This window comes from Pongo abelii, chromosome 13 (genome assembly GCF_028885655.2).
Source record: "Pongo abelii isolate AG06213 chromosome 13, NHGRI_mPonAbe1-v2.0_pri, whole genome shotgun sequence".
NCBI lineage: Eukaryota > Metazoa > Chordata > Mammalia > Primates > Hominidae > Pongo > Pongo abelii.
Genome location: NC_071998.2, coordinates 98,122,771 through 98,131,755, shown reverse-complemented (window position 1 = coordinate 98,131,755; position 8,985 = coordinate 98,122,771).

The window sequence follows — 8,985 nt, the reverse complement described above, 5'->3', positions numbered from 1 at the left end:
TTAGATAAGCATTATCACCTTGGCTTCTCTAATATGGGGCTAATGGTACACACCACACAGAGTTGCTAGTATTAAATGTAACAATATAAGGCACTAGAACAATGCTGAACCCATAATAGTGAGTCCAAAGTCTCAGTACTCTTCACTGATGCTGCTTCTACTATTGGACCCTAGAACTCAACAATGGCAAAAGAAATAATTCAGAGACCCCGCTCCCCAACACACACACCTGCTGCTTGGCCCCTGATCTTTTACTTGCTGAAACAGGCTGTTCTGATAAATGTCTATTAATCTGGTGCAGGGAAGGTGTAAGGGGAAAGAGTTAAGTGGGTCACTTTGAAGCTAATATAATCTAATTACCCACATTCTGGTCGTGCCATTGTGGCTAGAAGGCTCTCAGTCTCCCCTCTGGGCCTCTGTCCCTGTGCCAACAATGTCCTCTCTCCTTTCCTTCCTCTACTCAGAGCTTAAGTCACTTTTTAATCCCAAACCCAACTCATTTCTTCCCTCCTCTCCAGCCACCTGCACCTCACTTTGTCTTGGCCAATGCAATATGTTTTGCTCTTTCAAGTCTCTAGAAGCAGACTCAGCAAACTATGACCCATGAGCAAAATCCTGTCTTTCCCACCTGTTTTTGTAAATAAAGTTTTGAAATGCCCATTCATTTATGAATGAAAATGCCCATTCACTTTTGTATTGTTTGTGGTTGCTTTCAGGTTATAATGCAGAGTTGAGTAATTGCTACAGAGACTCTGTGACCAATAAAGCCGACAATATTTAGTGTCTTACCCTTTACAGAAAAAGTTTGCCAGTTCCTGCTCTAGAATGTAGGCATTGCGTAGGAGCTTGTTACAAGTGCAGAATCTCAGGCCAACCTCAGACCTACTTTATTAGGTTCAGTAGTTTAACAGATTCCAGGTGATTTTTATGCACATTGAAATTTGGGAAGCTGCTTTGAAGCCGTTTTAGCGCAAGCAGGGAACCCTGACTCAAATTCACAGCACTTAGCCCACTTCAGGAGATGAATGAGCGTCTCAGCTGGTTCAAGCTGATTGAAATGGATAAGTAGGAAAGTCCTGGGCCTAGACAGTGGTTCTCAAAGTGTGGTCCTCAGATCCCCCCATCATCCACATCACCTCAGAACTTGTTAGAAATGCAATTTCTAGGGCCCACTTCAGACCAACTGAATTAGAAACTCTGGGGGTGGAGGTCAGCCATTAGTGTTTAATGAGTCCTCAAGGTGATTCAAATGCAAGTTACATAGTGCTCCAGAGATTCTAATTAATTTGGTTTAGGGTAGGAACCTGTTATTAAGCTGTATTATATACAATCTCCCAGGTAAATCTAATTTTGAGCCACGATTAAGGACCTAAGGTTTAGATCCTGTCATCCAAAAGGATTTATTCTGCATATACAATGTGCCTGGCACTGATCTAGGTCCAGGCTGTGGACATATGTCTGTATCTATATCTATAATATCTATCTATATCTATCTCTATATGAATAAACAAAGTCCCTGCTCCCGAAACCATCATCACCTAATAGAGGCATCATGTAAATCAATAAATTTCATTCAGGGTAATGTCTGCTATAGTAGAAGTAGCCTGGCATCCAAAGGAGGGGGGTAATAAACTCACTTAAAAGGTCACATAGGCTTCCAGAAGGAGGAAATATTTGAGCTGAGTCTTAAAGAAATGAACAGGACTTCCCAAGGGAATTTCAGACAAAGGGAACAGCATGTGCAAAGGCACCAGGGCACAGAACAGGAATTCATGAAATTGCACAATCAGAAAATTGCAAGGAGCTTGATGTAGCAGTGCCAAATCTGAAACTGGAAAGGTGGCCGAAGAAGTTCCCAACCTATGGGGAAAAGTCTAATGAGGTGGACCTAAATAGTCTTTAGTCCACTGAGCCTTTGTGCCAAAGTTGGTTAGAATCTATCTGCATCTCAATGCCTGGTGGAGAGTGGCCACATGTGGAGAAAATCAGGTGCAAACAGAATGTTCTGGAGGAAGAACAACAGCCAGTGGCTGAAGTTCATAGGCATGCCACTTAAGCATTCAGGTCCCCATTGTCTTTGAAAGCAAAGCAGATTTCAATAAGTGGGAACTCCAGCAACTCTACATCCAGGTATACACACCCACAGGCACACCTGGGCCGAGAGGAGATGGCTCGACTTTCCCTAGGAATAAACACCCGCTATCTGCCCCCACCCAAGCTAAGAGGCACCCTCCTCAGCCTGTGGGTCCAGCAGACAGATGAAGCTGGCAGGGCCGCCCTAGTCGTGCAGCCGGGGAGCGGACGTGGCAGTACACAGCTGCTGACTTTCTCCCCCCTCACGTTAAGCTGGAACATTTTGCACTTTTCTTCTTCAACTCTTTCAAAGCAAGTCATTTTCCTCCTCTGGAAGGACGCCCATTGTTCCTTTGACATTAAAGATAGGTCTTCACTGTTTTCTCTTAAGGCAGCAATTGGTGAAGTTAAGATGTATTATGGGGACTTGTCAGAAGGATACAACATTATACAAAGGAATGATGTGAAACAAAAATTGCTCTCTTCAACCTTCCCAACCTCTCCCGCATACAGATTTCAAGCCATTTTTCTGCCCTCGTGTGTTCCCGGAGCAGCTGGGAATTGGAGGTAATTGAAGAGATGGAGTTTGTGGTTCTCTGCAGATGGCCCCTCTGGCTGCTGGGGAAGCAAGGTGGAACTGGGAATTATTCAGTGGACAGTGCAGGAGGAGGGAGAGGGAGGAGTCAGGGGAAGGGAGACTCAGGAAGAAAACCTCACACATGTTTTTCTTAGGAATTTCTTAGGAATGCTTACTTCAGGTTCTCAGGGTTGCAGGATGGCTGGTTAGTTTTAAAAAGCTAAAGGTCTTCTCTTTCCCACAGTGAATTCGGAGTTGATTTCCCAGTGACTTTTACTCAGGATGACACGGTTAAATATTACTACTGACATGTGGTCCTATCTCAATTTTGAGCGCAGGGTCAAGCCAGAGTCACAATTTCCTCCTTTATTCATTAATTTGACGGGGCTCTGGTCCCCACTCCATCACTTACTAAATGTGTCACTTTGGGTAAATTAACTAACATCTCCCGCCTCAGTTTCCTCATCTATAAAATGGGAATGAGAATTAGAGTTTACTTATAGGGTTGATGTATGGGTTAAGTGATACAATGTCCATAATTAATATGGTGCCTGGTAGTCTAAGTCCTCAGTAAGTGTTTGGCACATGTTATTATTTTCATCATTATTAGGCCACAGACATTTATTAAGTGCCACTTGTACTGACCTGTGCTCTGGATAGACAGAGATGAACAAAATGGGAAGTTGCTGGTGTTCCACTGGGAGAGGGAGTGATGGTTCACGGTTGGTGGTAAACTCTGGGAAAGAGGGGTCACAGGCTGCTATGGCAGGCAAGGGAGGGGTACCTGCCCAAACCCAGCAGTCAGGGAGGGCTTCTAGAGGTGGTGGCTCCTGAGGGAGACTTGAAGGATGAACAGTGGAGAAGGAGATAGTGTTAAGTGCAGAAGTCAGCAAAGTCTCTTCCTGCCAGAGAGAACAGCATGTGCAAAGATATCAAAAGACCCTGAAGCTTTCCCAGAACTGTGTGCAGGTCTAAGTGCCTGGAGCACAGATAGAACCGTTTGATGGGGAGCTGCAGGAGATGTGGCTGGAAAGGAAAGTCTGGTCCCCTCAGGAAGTGCTTTGGGCAGGAGATAAAAGACTGGGATTTTACCCTGAAGCAATAGGGAAATACTTCATGGTTTTCAGTAGGCATGTGGCCTGGCTGCTGGGAGGAGAGTGCATTGGGTGGATAAGAACCTGGTCAGAAAGACACTAAAGGGATCCATTGGGGCCCTGAAGAGAAAGAACTGGGACAGAGGCCATGTAGATGGGGGACCTGGGGGTGCTCCTTGGGAAGTTAGGAGCTAGAATATCTGGCATTTGGTAATAACCTGATGCAGGAGGGGTCGGGAAAACACCCCCCAACATAAACCACCAGGTCTCTGCCTTCAGTGACCCATGAGTGATCCTTCACAGAGATGAGACAGCAGTAGTAGCCAGAGAAGACTCTGTGATCCGTTACAGACATGCTGCATTTGAGGTGCCTTGTGAGATAGCCGGGTGGACACTATCAAGAGGCTTGGTGATCTCGGGGAGCTCTGGGTAGGTAATATGCATTATCCACAGACAGGGAACAACTGAAGCCATGGGGTGGATGAGGTCACCCAGGGCAAGCAAAATGGCAAAAGAATGTGGCTGAACACAAAGTCCTGGCGAGAGACAGAATGAGGCCAGAAGTCAGTTAGGAGACTTAATTAAAAGAAGAGGCCAGAGTGGTATGGGAGGAAAACCAGGAGAAAAGGAATGTTATGGAGAATCAGGAATGAGGAGTGGTCACAGGTGTTGGTGGCCACTGAGAAGCCAATTGAGGTAAGCATCTGAAAGTGGCCTCTGGACTTACAGTGAAGGTAGGTTTTCAGTGATGGAGGCAAGGACAGAGCCAGTTGTGGTGACGCTGTAAATTGAGGTTGGAAGATGGAAACCGATGAGGCAGGGTTTGCCATTAGAAACCTTGGCAGTTAGGGAAGCTGTAATAGAACCTCGTGCTTTTCAAGCACTGCAAGTACCTGTGGCATGTGTTATAAACACAGCCACATAGGCCCTTACCAGATCTGCTGAAACAGGGTCTTCGGAGGTAGAATCTGAGAACCCACCCTTGGAAAAAGCTGCCTTGGTGATTCTGTGGTGATTCTGCAGTGAGAATTCCAAGTGACCGGGATTGGGCCGTGAACACTGGGGTTAGCATCAGCAATGTTGGGTCTAAATCCAGCACCAGCCCATGTGAGTTGGAAACCACGTAAGTGGGGCATGGATTTGACTACAGATCAATGGTAATTTGCTATCTATGTGAGTGGGCAAGTCATTAGCTTCTTCCATACCCAGCCTTCTCATCTACAAGACAGGGAGCGTTCTAACCCTCTCCAGGTTATTGTAGGGGTTGTTGAGAAAATCCACAAATGAAAGCACTCATTATTGCTTTATTAATGTTGTTGTTAGCTGCATGACCTTGGGCAAATTTTACATGTCTGGACTCTCATTTCCTCATTTGTGTAATAGGAGCAGTTGTTTCTTACTTAGCAGGCATTAGAAGACCGAGTCAATAGTGCATGGGGAAGTCCCTGACATATAGCAGGTACTCAGTGAATACTAATGTTGTGCATTAGTTAGCGCAGGAGGTTACACTCAGAGATGGTCACTAGTTAGGCTATCTGCAGTGGCAGCTCAAGTCTGTCCTCTGCCTCCCTAGGTACTAGCGGGGTTTGTGACTGTGTAGGGTCCTGCAGGTGAGCTGCAGAAATCTGGGCTGCTGGTTCTGGTCATAGGCTTTGCAGAAGCAGTGATCAAAGCAGGGCCAGCTGCCAACTATTAGCCATCCCAGTCTGTGGTCCTAAAAATTTGCTGTTACCCCTTCCAGACTGCAGGATAGCCTCTGGTTCCATGGGAGATGGGTGGCCCAAGGACAGGGTCCTCTACATACTCAAAGGCCTTGGGAAACAAGGCAAAGACTGAGAATTGAGATGTTCACACCAGCAGGAAAAAGCTAGTCAAATGCCCTGGATTTTCCTCATGGCTATTGCATAGCCAGGGATACTCAGAGCTACTGTGCAATATGGAAAGATTTGCAGCTCACTCTTCTCAGGCCCTGTGGGAGAGGAAGTGGACAGAGGGAAGGATGGACAGTGGGGTGGTGCTGAGGCCTGCTTCCTGCCTTCTAGGTGCTCTGGGGACACTGTTCTGCTGTTCTGTTTAGGGCTCCTGCTGGAAAGTTGGGTTCCTTTGGGATCTCGGCTACAGATGGCAATATGACCATGAGTGGTATTCATTCAGCACCTTACAACTTACGAAGCACTTTTGCCCAATCTGGATCATTTGATCTTTTCAACCACACAATACAGGAGGCCCAGCAGGAAATGACTATCTCCATTTCACAGAGGAGGAAACAGTAACTTTCAGAGTCTTACTTAGGCCTCAGAATTGGTGTGTGCCAGGGCCTGGATTCAAATTCAAAATCATCTGGCTCCAAAACTAGTGCTCTTTCTACTAGCCAGGAGTTGCATTAAAAATGGTAGCCCTGGGCCGGGTGCAGTGGCTCACACCTGTAATCCCAGCACTTTGGGAGGCCGAGGAGGGCGGATCACGAGGTCAGGAGATTGAGACCACCTGGCTAACACGGTGAAACCCCGTCTCTACTAAAAATACAAAAAAAAATAGCCGGGTGTGGTGGCGGGTGCCTGTAGTCCCAGCTACTAGGGAGGCTGAGGCAGGAGAATGTCGTGAACCCGGGAGGTGGAGCTTGCAGTGAGCTGAGATCTTGCCACTGCACTCCAGCCTGGGCAACAGGGTGAGACTCCATCTCAAAATAAATAAATAAATAAAATAAAATAATAAATAAATAAATAAATGGTAGCCCTGGACTGAGAGACAGGAGAACTAGTTTCTTTTCAAGACTTGTCCCCAGCCTTGCTCTATGTCCTGTGACAAGTCACTTAACTGCTCTGGGGCGTGAGTTAGCAATGTTAACAACACAGATCTTGGAACAGAAAATCGGAAAGATTCCTTCCAACTGGACTATCTCGCTGTATTAATGCTGGCAGTGCTCCTAGCCACCAGTTGTTCCAGAATCAATCTCTGAAGTGCTAACTTCTGAAGGGATGCTCTAGACTCTGCCCAGCTCCCCAGGGAAATATCCCTTGCCAGAGAGCTCTTTATTCCTACCTGAAAGCCACAGTGAAGTATCTGAGAAGAACAGAGCTTGATTTAGAGAGGGGGAAATCCACAGACATCAAAAATCACCAGTAGGGCGGCGCCATCCTCCTTGTCAGTTCCTGGCCTCTGTGCCCAGCTGCTCCCCCAGGCATGACCCCAAGCCTGGCTCTCTCTGCCCCTCTGGGGCCCTTCTGTAGCGTCTGCAGAAGGTTTTAGGCTGAATAGGTCTCCCTTACTTTTCTGATTGGCTTGTGTGTCCCCACGGTCTGTACAAAAGCAGCAGCTCAGCAGGACCTCAGCACCGTTTGTGAAATGAATTGGTAACAGAATTATCCATCACTCCGTGGCTTTATGTCCACTTACGCTCTGCTGAGTGGTGTCTTCACTTCCCAGAAGGACCTGCCGTTTTCTTCCTGATAATCAGTTTTTCCTTGGGAGCCAAACTTTAGTTTCTGTAGTTCACAATCACAGAGAATGCAAAAGAAAAATTTAAAAATTAATGAAGCCCTTCTCTCCTAGAGCTCACCTTGTCAGGCTCCTGGCTGGGTGGAAGGATGGAAGTTAACTTTCTTTGCACTCAGGGAGAACACATCTGGGGCCTGGTGGTCTGCCCAGTTCTGCCAAGCAGAAGGAAGGCTGGACTTACCTGGGGACCATACCTTGGCCTAAAGGTCACTTCCTTTATTTTGCTTTGGTTTCTTTGACCTTTTGGCTCAATACACAGATTAAGGAGAGGGGCCTAAGGAACAAATCCTCTCCAGTGCCACATGGATTATTCTGGAATTAGGCCGCTGCTGTCAATTTTATTTGGTGATCCCAGTTGGATCTCCAAATTATACCTGTAATTTGGTGCACTCTGTGTATTGCAGTCTGTCAGAGAAATCCTATAATTATTTTTTAAGTGACAAAGTTTTAAGGAACAGCTAAATAAATGTAGCTAAATTTAGTGCACTGTCTGTACAATGAAATGTGGCAGTAGGCAGAGATATCATCAGTGGCTGGTGGAAAGAGAATTTTGCTACTATCCAAAAGGTGGCAGCAAAAATTACCTCAATTAACTTAACAAGAAGCCTGTCCTACTCTGCCAGCCCGCCGGGAACCCTGGCACGCACCTTTTCTCTTTCCTGCCAGGATTCCAGGCCTTCCTCACCAAGCTGTCCCCGGCTCCATCTGCTGCTCCCGTCTGAGGCTGATCCCCTTGCCCTAGTCACGTCCTGCCTCCAGCCCAGCATTCCAGAAGGAACAGGGTCAGGAGTTCACACCTCCAAGAAACCTCAGTGCAGATCAGTGTCTAACAGGGAGATCAGATAGACAAAGCAAGGGTTCATTTCTGCCCTCTACATACTCCATAGAAAACGAGAGATTTTCTACAAACCCCAAAGCATAAGATCTTGGGAGGAAACATGATCCATACCTCATCTAGCTATTCATTTAATTGTTTTTGTTTTTTGAGATGGAGTCTTGCTCTGTCGCCCAGGCTGGAGTGCAGAGGCGTGATCTCTGTTCACTGCAAACTCTGCCTCCTGGGTTCAAGTGATTCTCCTACCTCAGCCTCCTGAGTAGCTGGGATTACATGTGCCTGCCACCACGCCTGGCTAAGTTTTGTATCTTTAGTAGAGATGGGGTTTCACCATGTTGGCCAGGCTGGTCTGGAACTCCTGACCTCAAGTGATCTACCCACTTCGTCCTCTCAAAATGCTGGGATTACTGGCATTGAGCCATCGTGCCCAGCCTAAGCTTTCAATTTTGAGAATCTACTCTGTGCTGGATTTTTAAAATGACTTAGATAAGTGAATGATTCCTTAAGAAAATATTTATTTTGCTCTTACTACGCACTACATACCCTTCTAGGTTCTGGGTTTGCAGCAGTGTACAAAAGGGAAGTGCTTGCCTGCAAAGGACTAACATTCTACTGGGGACACTAAACAAGATAGATAACAAGATAAATGGAAAAACTGCATGCTTGGTTATAAAATTACGTGCTTGAGAAGTACAAAGGAGAAAGATAAAACAGTATAAAGGGCATGAATTGTAGAGGAGGCTGTTACACTTCTAGATGTGTGGCCAGGGCCAACCTCGCTGAGAAGGACAAGGACATGAAGGTGGTAAGGAAGTAGCCCTATACTGTATGAAAAGACACTGAAGAGGAAAATGTTAAGTGGGCCGTTGGAAAAACAGAATGAGTACTGCAGGCTCCTGCTTGAGAAG